Here is a 10,792-nt window from a genome sequence, read left to right on the forward strand (position 1 = left end):
TTTGAAAAGCGTTGTCTGTTATGCTGGGCGATGTTATTCGGATCCCGGCCACTACTTCACCTTTCGTTACCACTGAAAGTTTTATAATACTCAAACACTTAGAATGAGAGTGATTGTGGGCTACACTTTGACAACCACTGGAATGCATTCACTTTAACGTGGTGAAAAGCTACAACAGTTGTTCTTAGGTGAACCTTGATTCAAGTGGACTGGACGTCCTTTGTGTTGTGACCTTCAGTTTCTAAAAAAACCCGCATGCTTTACGATGATGGGGTTTGCACGTATGTATCTAAGTGCGCAATATCTCTTGCTTATCTGCAAAGATGACGAGCTGCTTTTCTCGCGACGTACCATGTAGCGTCTTATATTGTCTGCTGCTATGCTTCGAGACAACGCTTCCGCCAGAGAGAGAGAGAGAGAGAGAGAGAGAGAGAGAGAGAGAGAATGACACACCTGTCGTATATGTAGACAGCACTTACGCCGCTTTCACACTATACGGTTTTGACCGTACGGCAAAAAGCCGTACGAGTTTTAGCCGTGCCTGTGTTGCTTTCACATTACACGGCTTTTTGACGTGACCAGTTGTTGGTGTCTATTCAGTTTGCTTAATGTGTGTATCAAGATGAACCGTAAACGAGTTGTTGCTTTGTGGTTGCTTCATCGTCGCCGCAAAAGAAAAGGTCGTCTTTTGTGGGTACACCCCATTAACCAGAGAAGAGACGAAGTGGGTTTATTTTATACACTCTTTGAAGATTTGAGGAACGACGGAAATAAATTCTTTAACTATTTCCGAATGTCTATTACCTCGTTTGACGAATTACATAGAAAACTAAAGGATGTGTTACAACGACAAAACACACAATTCCGCAATTGCATCCAACCTGTTCAAATGCTGGCTATCACGTTAAGGTAATTTAATACATAAAAACTAGTTCTGTTTATTTACTTATTTATTTGTGTTTTACATTTTTATTACGCTCAGATTATGAAGTAGAAAAGTCAATATCAATATCAGCAGTTGAAACCAAAGAGTTTGTAGCAGGACTGACTGTACTGTCACTTTGTGGCGACAGGCTCTCTGCAAAAACGTTGTAGAACTGCGTTGTTGATGGTGGGCCTTCATGGCTACTTGTGGAAGGCGAAGGGTATGGTGGTGGCACTTTATTAATTCGTTGATAAGAACTGCGACCTTGAGAAGTCTGTAATGGTTGTTCGAGAAAAGTAGTTGGGTTTGGTGCAGCTGGAGGAGGACGAATCTGATGCGTATGGTAAGAGGATATTGGAGCAGCATTTTCCATAGGTGAATAAGAATAAGCTTGAAATCTATTATTATAGGGCATGGGAGGTGTGTAATGGGTAAATGGAGGAGGTTGAGCTGTCAATATATTTCTCCTTTCATATATATTTTCTATAACTTTGAGGACTCCCATCTGAAACTGAAGATAATCCTGTTCATCAAATTTTTCCAGATGAGGCTTCAGACTAAGTAAAAATGACATTTTGCTGCAAGGTTTGTCTTCTTCCAGAGCTCGTAATATTTTCATTTCGATTGCATCAGGTTTTCTATGTTTTCTGTTTGTATGGCACTCGCTTTTGGATGTTTGTTGTGTGGGTGCTGTATCAAATGGCCCAGAAACATTCTCAGTATTTTCGACGGAGCCCTGCGTTTCTATATCTTCTTCCAGTCTGGCGGTGCGTTCCGATTGAAAACTGTCCTCCGTCTCTCGAGCATCATACAGCTTTTTTAGAAACTGCAGCTGATCAGAATATACATACTTTTTCATTTTCTTTGCTGCTGAGCCACTTTTTTTCGCAGCTTGAATTTTTATGTTTGACTTCACAAAGGAGTCTCGTAGATTGGTCCACCTCCGTATTACTTCTATACCTACATCAAAAGAAAACAAAACTGTATGAAAACATTTTAATTTTGTATAGAAAAAAGCAAAACTGTAACAAAAAATGTCCACTGCAAACTAAATGTCACTGATTTTTTTTCGTTTTGTTCAGGTATCTGGCAAGCGGTTGTTCCTTCACTGACTTACATTTCCAGTACAGAATTGGGATTTCTACAGCAAGTAAAGTGGTTAATGATGTATGCACAGCAATTTGGTCATCACTGCGGGAAGAATGTATACAAAGACCGACCAAAGAGGTATGGGAATCAATAGCGGCTGGATTTGAACGTACTGCTAATTTCCCCCACTGCTTAGGAGCGGTGGATGGAAAACATATCCGTCTTACTGCCCCATTTAATAGCGGATCAATGTACTTCAATTACAAAGAATACTTTTCTGTGGTTCTGATGGCTGTAGCGGATTCCAACTACAGGTTCATTTATGTCGACGTAGGAAGTTATGGCAAAGACTGTGACTCTTCAGTGTTCAGACGGTCCAGTTTATGGAAGTCAATAGAAAGTAATTCCCTGGAATTTCCAGACGTCCAATGTCTGCCTGGTACGGAAGGTCCAAAAGTACCCTACTTCTTCGTGGGAGACGCAGCATTTGGCCTACACACGCATTTGCTCCGGCCTTTTGGGGGAACAAACTTGACAGTTGAGAAACGTGTATTTAATTACCGTTTGTGCAGAGCAAGGAGGTATGTGGAATGTGCTTTTGGCATCCTCACCAATAAGTGGCGGTTGTTTCACCGACCTTTAAATGTTCATCCAGATTTTGCAGTAAAAATGGTTAAAGCTTGCATTGTTTTACACAATTTTGTACGTCAGAGAGATGGATTTATAATTGAAGACACCACATCCTTCACTGGTTTGGAAGACTTAGCCCAAGATGCCAACATAAGAGGAGGACTGACAGCCAACGCCATAAGGAACACTCTTTGTAAATATTTTATGACAAATGCTGGAAGCGTGTCATGGCAGATGTCAAAGATATAAATTAACAAGCCTTTTCCTTTTTGTAGATTGTTTGTGAAAGCCTGCGACTGTATAGTAAATAGTTTTCTTTATAAATAAATTACTGCTACCACTCACGTTTTTAATCGTTTTGTTTATATTTTGTACGACGCGTTTCGGGAAATAATTCCGATCTTCAAGTGCGTTTTTTTCTCTAAGTTTTCATTATGTGTAGTGTTTTTTTATTTGTGAGGTCTTGTGCGTGTTTCTCTTATAAATTACAGTAAAGAAAACAGAATGCAAGACCTGACACATAAAAAGACACCACACATGATGAAAACTTAGAGAAAAACGCACTTAAGGATGGGAATTATTTCCCGAAACGCGTCGTGCAAAATATAAACAAAACAAAAAAAACGTGACTGGTAGCAGTAATTTACTTATAAACAAACGATTTACTTTTAGAATAAAATTTATAACGTTAAATAAAAACTGTTTAAAACGTATTAAATGTAATATTAATATATTAAATAAATACTTACCAAACGCATTTTTATCTTTGTCTTCCATCTCATCAAAATCTTGCTTCAGTGCTACGCAAACTTCCCGCCAAGCATTCTTTGTAGCAATACGATCTCTATACGCATCTAGAGTTTTGTCCCACAGAACAGGTCTTACTTCCACCAAGGTTATCAAAAGTTCAGTATCAATTTCATCCATTCTTCTACACTTTTCAGTAAACAAGAATAAACACAAATGAATAAAACGACACTACAACGAACTAGTCGACGCCGTACGGCTCAAAACCGTCCAGTGTGAAAGCATGCACTTACGCCGCTTTCACACTATACGGTTTTGACCGTACGGCAAAAAGCCGTACGGCTGTAGGTGTGAAGAAATGTATGGCGCCTTTCACATTATACGGCGACGGCAAAATGCCGCTGCCGTGCCGTGCTGCAGCCGTGTCTTGCCACTACAACAGACGGTCGCCGTACGGCAAGTTCGACAACAGTGGCCTACGTGACGAAGTGCATGCTTTCACACTGGACGGTTTTGAGCCGTACGGCGTCGACTAGTTCGTTGTAGTGTCGTTTTATTCATTTGTGTTTATTCTTGTTTACTGAAAAGTGTAGAAGAATGGATGAAATTGATACTGAACTTTTGATAACCTTGGTGGAAGTAAGACCTGTTCTGTGGGACAAAACTCTAGATGCGTATAGAGATCGTATTGCTACAAAGAATGCTTGGCGGGAAGTTTGCGTAGCACTGAAGCAAGATTTTGATGAGATGGAAGACAAAGATAAAAATGCGTTTGGTAAGTATTTATTTAATATATTAATATTACATTTAATACGTTTTAAACAGTTTTTATTTAACGTTATAAATTTTATTCTAAAAGTAAATCGTTTGTTTATAAGTAAATTACTGCTACCAGTCACGTTTTTTTTGTTTTGTTTATATTTTGCACGACGCGTTTCGGGAAATAATTCCCATCCTTAAGTGCGTTTTTCTCTAAGTTTTCATCATGTGTGGTGTCTTTTTATGTGTCAGGTCTTGCATTCTGTTTTCTTTACTGTAATTTATAAGAGAAACACGCACAAGACCTCACAAATAAAAAAACACTACACATAATGAAAACTTAGAGAAAAAAACGCACTTGAAGATCGGAATTATTTCCCGAAACGCGTCGTACAAAATATAAACAAAACGATTAAAAACGTGAGTGGTAGCAGTAATTTATTTATAAAGAAAACTATTTACTATACAGTCGCAGGCTTTCACAAACAATCTACAAAAAGGAAAAGGCTTGTTAATTTATATCTTTGACATCTGCCATGACACGCTTCCAGCATTTGTCATAAAATATTTACAAAGAGTGTTCCTTATGGCGTTGGCTGTCAGTCCTCCTCTTATGTTGGCATCTTGGGCTAAGTCTTCCAAACCAGTGAAGGATGTGGTGTCTTCAATTATAAATCCATCTCTCTGACGTACAAAATTGTGTAAAACAATGCAAGCTTTAACCATTTTTACTGCAAAATCTGGATGAACATTTAAAGGTCGGTGAAACAACCGCCACTTATTGGTGAGGATGCCAAAAGCACATTCCACATACCTCCTTGCTCTGCACAAACGGTAATTAAATACACGTTTCTCAACTGTCAAGTTTGTTCCCCCAAAAGGCCGGAGCAAATGCGTGTGTAGGCCAAATGCTGCGTCTCCCACGAAGAAGTAGGGTACTTTTGGACCTTCCGTACCAGGCAGACATTGGACGTCTGGAAATTCCAGGGAATTACTTTCTATTGACTTCCATAAACTGGACCGTCTGAACACTGAAGAGTCACAGTCTTTGCCATAACTTCCTACGTCGACATAAATGAACCTGTAGTTGGAATCCGCTACAGCCATCAGAACCACAGAAAAGTATTCTTTGTAATTGAAGTACATTGATCCGCTATTAAATGGGGCAGTAAGACGGATATGTTTTCCATCCACCGCTCCTAAGCAGTGGGGGAAATTAGCAGTACGTTCAAATCCAGCCGCTATTGATTCCCATACCTCTTTGGTCGGTCTTTGTATACATTCTTCCCGCAGTGATGACCAAATTGCTGTGCATACATCATTAACCACTTTACTTGCTGTAGAAATCCCAATTCTGTACTGGAAATGTAAGTCAGTGAAGGAACAACCGCTTGCCAGATACCTGAACAAAACGAAAAAAAATCAGTGACATTTAGTTTGCAGTGGACATTTTTTGTTACAGTTTTGCTTTTTTCTATACAAAATTAAAATGTTTTCATACAGTTTTGTTTTCTTTTGATGTAGGTATAGAAGTAATACGGAGGTGGACCAATCTACGAGACTCCTTTGTGAAGTCAAACATAAAAATTCAAGCTGCGAAAAAAAGTGGCTCAGCAGCAAAGAAAATGAAAAAGTATGTATATTCTGATCAGCTGCAGTTTCTAAAAAAGCTGTATGATGCTCGAGAGACGGAGGACAGTTTTCAATCGGAACGCACCGCCAGACTGGAAGAAGATATAGAAACGCAGGGCTCCGTCGAAAATACTGAGAATGTTTCTGGGCCATTTGATACAGCACCCACACAACAAACATCCAAAAGCGAGTGCCATACAAACAGAAAACATAGAAAACCTGATGCAATCGAAATGAAAATATTACGAGCTCTGGAAGAAGACAAACCTTGCAGCAAAATGTCATTTTTACTTAGTCTGAAGCCTCATCTGGAAAAATTTGATGAACAGGATTATCTTCAGTTTCAGATGGGAGTCCTCAAAGTTATAGAAAATATATATGAAAGGAGAAATATATTGACAGCTCAACCTCCTCCATTTACCCATTACACACCTCCCATGCCCTATAATAATAGATTTCAAGCTTATTCTTATTCACCTATGGAAAATGCTGCTCCAATATCCTCTTACCATACGCATCAGATTCGTCCTCCTCCAGCTGCACCAAACCCAACTACTTTTCTCGAACAACCATTACAGACTTCTCAAGGTCGCAGTTCTTATCAACGAATTAATAAAGTGCCACCACCATACCCTTCGCCTTCCACAAGTAGCCATGAAGGCCCACCATCAACAACGCAGTTCTACAACGTTTTTGCAGAGAGCCTGTCGCCACAAAGTGACAGTACAGTCAGTCCTGCTACAAACTCTTTGGTTTCAACTGCTGATATTGATATTGACTTTTCTACTTCATAATCTGAGCGTAATAAAAATGTAAAACACAAATAAATAAGTAAATAAACAGAACTAGTTTTTATGTATTAAATTACCTTAACGTGATAGCCAGCATTTGAACAGGTTGGATGCAATTGCGGAATTGTGTGTTTTGTCGTTGTAACACATCCTTTAGTTTTCTATGTAATTCGTCAAACGAGGTAATAGACATTCGGAAATAGTTAAAGAATTTATTTCCGTCGTTCCTCAAATCTTCAAAGAGTGTATAAAATAAACCCACTTCGTCTCTTCTCTGGTTAATGGGGTGTACCCACAAAAGACGACCTTTTCTTTTGCGGCGACGATGAAGCAACCACAAAGCAACAACTCGTTTACGGTTCATCTTGATACACACATTAAGCAAACTGAATAGACACCAACAACTGGTCACGTCAAAAAGCCGTGTAATGTGAAAGCAACACAGGCACGGCTAAAACTCGTACGGCTTTTTGCCGTACGGTCAAAACCGTATAGTGTGAAAGCGGCGTTAGTCACGTAGGCCACTGTTGTCGAACTTGCCGTACGGCGACCGTCTGTTGTAGTGGCAAGACACGGCTGCAGCACGGCACGGCAGCGGCATTTTGCCGTCGCCGTATAATGTGAAAGGCGCCATACATTTCTTCACACCTACAGCCGTACGGCTTTTTGCCGTACGGTCAAAACCGTATAGTGTGAAAGCGGCGTTACGTTCTCAGATTACAATACGCCATCTCTAGTGTTACGTCGAAAGTTTTCAGGAAACTGATTCATATTATGGCCACGTGTTGCACTTCAAACTAATGGTTAACGGATGAAGCTGTTTATGGGGAGGTTCTGTGGGCATTCGATTGTACTTTGTAAGTTGCCAGGTCATTCGACGATTTTATAAAATTGTCCACTGGTTCAGTATGACTGTTGATCTACTGTTTACTGTCTTATTGACTCGGTATCGTGCTATCTGTAGACAGTATTCTCAGACAGATTTCTCGTGAGGAACATGTGTCACTAATAACCTCCATGACCATGTTCCTCTGTGAGGCATGTCCTCTCAGTCGGATACTACAACTTTCAAATATAAATAAGTCAATAAACATACTATGTTGAAATAAGGGTCGTGAAATAAAACAATTTATAATCAAGGCTGGATGTATCCAGTCTTATGGTCATGATTATGATGACGTTATTTGTTTTGTGGGGCACCCAAATGCGCGGTTGGCAGTGCCTGTAGAAATCCCTAATCTTTTCACTGTCCAGTCTCGTCACTTTTCCGAATAATGATAAAATGATGAGGACAACACAAACATCCAGTCCTCGGGCAGAGAAAATCCCCGACCTAGTACTACCATGAATAATTTTCTGCGTAGATCCAAAGTCTTCTCATGAGTAAACGAATATTCACGCTACCTACACTTTCACTTGACTTAGATTTCGTGAAGAATCTGTGAAGCAAAAATTACTGTTCTATATTGTTCAGTCCTAATCGTGGAACAAATACTTAGCGCCCCTATCCGCGGAGGAGGGGGCTCTGTTTCGACTCGCACTTATTCAGTCTACAAGCCGCTTTCGCTGGTGAGACTCATCAGTATCTCAATTCGTTTATCTGCTCAGTAATCGTGTCGGTGTTACAATGCGCCTCGGACACTCAACACGTGTGGTACTAGCGAATGTGGCGTGATTACCAAATGGTCTGCAGTAAGACCGAGGCCCCGCGTGTACCACATTTAGTTATTTTATGTGTCACAAGCCGATGCTGCGGGTGTTCTTGCGGCTTTCCAGTAGGATGACTGATTTGTTACACCTCTCCACCGTGTCCTATGCAGCTGTCTACATCTGTGGCAACACCTTTCATTTGAACCTGCTTACTGAATTCAAGTTATGACTTCACAAATTTTAACCCTTCACATATCCGTTCACTACCAAATTACACTACTGGCCATTAAAATTGCTACACCAAGAAGAAATGCAGATGATAAACGGGTATTCATTGCACAAAAATATTATACTAGAACTGACATGTGATTACATTTTCACGCAATTTGGGTGCATAGATCCTGAGAAATCACTACAAAGAACAACCACCTTTGGTCGTAATAACGGCCTTGACGCGCCTGGGCATTGAGTCAAACAAAGCTTGGATGGCGTGTACAGGTACAGCTGCCCATGCAGCTTCAATACGATACCACAGTTCATAAAGAGTAGTGACTGGCATATTGTGACGAGCCAGTTGCTCGGCCACCATTGACCAGACGTTTTCAATTGGTGAGAGATCTGGAGAATGCGCTGGCCAGGACAGCAGTCGAACATTTTCCGTATCCGGGATGGCCCGTACAGGACCTGCAACATGCGGTAGTGCATTATCCTGCTGAGATGTAGGGTTTCGCAGGGATCGAATGAAAGGTAGAGCCACGGGTCGTAACACATCTGAAATGTAACGTCCACAGTACAAAGTGCCGTCAATGCGAACAAGAGGTGACCGAGACGTGTAACCAATGGCACCCCATACCATCACGCCAGGTGAAGCGCCAGTATGGCGACGACGAATACACGCTTCCAATGTGCGTTCACCGCGATCTCGCCAAACACGGATGCGACCATCATGATGCTGTAAACAGAACCTGGATTCATCCGAAAAAATGACGTTTTGCCCTTCGTGCTCCCAGGTTAGTCGTTGAGTACACCATCGCAGGCACTCCTGTCAGTGATGCAGCGTCAAGGGTAACCGCAGCCATGGTCTCTGAGATGATAGTTCATGCTGCTGCACACGTCGTCGAACTGTTCGTGCAGATGGTTGTTGTCTTGCAAACGTCCCCATCTGATAACTCAGGGATCGAGACGTGGCTACACGATCCGTTACAGCCATGCGGATAAGATGCCTGTCATTTCGACTGCCAGTGATACGAGGCCGTTGGGATCCAGCACGGCGTTCCGTATTACCCTCCTGAACCCACCGATTCCATATTCTGCTAACAGTCAGTTGATCTCGACGATAAACCGCAATCGCGATAGCCTATAATATCAAAGTCGGAAATGTGATGGTACGCATTTCTCCTCCTTACAGAGGCATGACAACAACGTTTCACCAGGCAACGCCTGTGAACTGCTGTTTGTGTATGAGAAATCGGTTGGAAACTTTTCTCATGTGAGCTTGTTGTAGGTGTCGCCACCGGCGCCAACCTTGTGTGAATGCTCTGAAAAGCTAGTCATTTGCATATCACAGTATCTTCTTCCTGTCGGTTAAATTTCGCGTCTGTAGCACGTCATCTTCGTGGTGTAGCAATTTTAATGGCCAGTGGTGTAACTAATCTTCAGTGCCACGGGATGTCATTGAGTTTCTTTTGGTGGATAACCAGTGCGTCGCAGGTATTCACGAGCGCTTACAGCATTTCTACGGAGACTTATCAGTGAACAAAAGCACTGTGAGTCGTTGGGCGGGAAGTCTGTCGTCATAGCAACGAAGTCGCGGAAACCTGTCGGATCTCTCGCGTGCCGGCCGGCCGCACACAGCTGAGACTCCTGCAGTGTTGGAACGTGCAGACACCCTCATTCGAGGTGATCGACACATCACAGCCAAACACCTCGCTGCACAACTAGGCGTCTCTGTTGGTAGTGCTGACTCACTTGTCCACCATTAGAGGCACCCAATGGCGTGTGCTCACTGGATCTCTCGCCACGTGACAGGACACCATAAAGAGCAGCAAATGACCATCTCTACGGAATGGCTTGCGTGTTACCAGGCTAATCGTGATAATTTTTGGTCGATCATGGTCGCAGGCGATGAAACAGTATTCCTTACTATGAACCGGAAACAAAACGGAAATCCATGGAATCGCGCCACACCAACTTCCCTTCGAAGGAAAAGTTCATAGCCGCATCCTCGGCCGGCGCAGTCATGACGATTCTGATAGGGCTATTCTTTTTGATGTTTTTTTTTTTTCATGGTGCGACGATCAACTCAGAAAAGTATTGTGCTACGCTCAGAAAACTGGAGAAATTACTTCAGCATGTACATCTCCACAAAAATGCAAACGACTTCTCCTTCTCCATTACAGTGCATGCCGTGACACACGTCTGCGCACCCGAGTGGAGCCCACAAAACTTCACTGGACTGTTCTTCCTGATCCACCTTACAGCCCGGATCTCACACCTTCCTTTTTCCATGTGTTTGTCCCAATGAAGGATGCACTTAGCGGGGATCAGCACGTGGATGATGGGGAGGTTA

The sequence above is a fragment of the Schistocerca piceifrons genome, chromosome 1, assembly GCF_021461385.2.
Source record: "Schistocerca piceifrons isolate TAMUIC-IGC-003096 chromosome 1, iqSchPice1.1, whole genome shotgun sequence".
In the NCBI taxonomy this organism is placed as follows: domain Eukaryota; kingdom Metazoa; phylum Arthropoda; class Insecta; order Orthoptera; family Acrididae; genus Schistocerca; species Schistocerca piceifrons.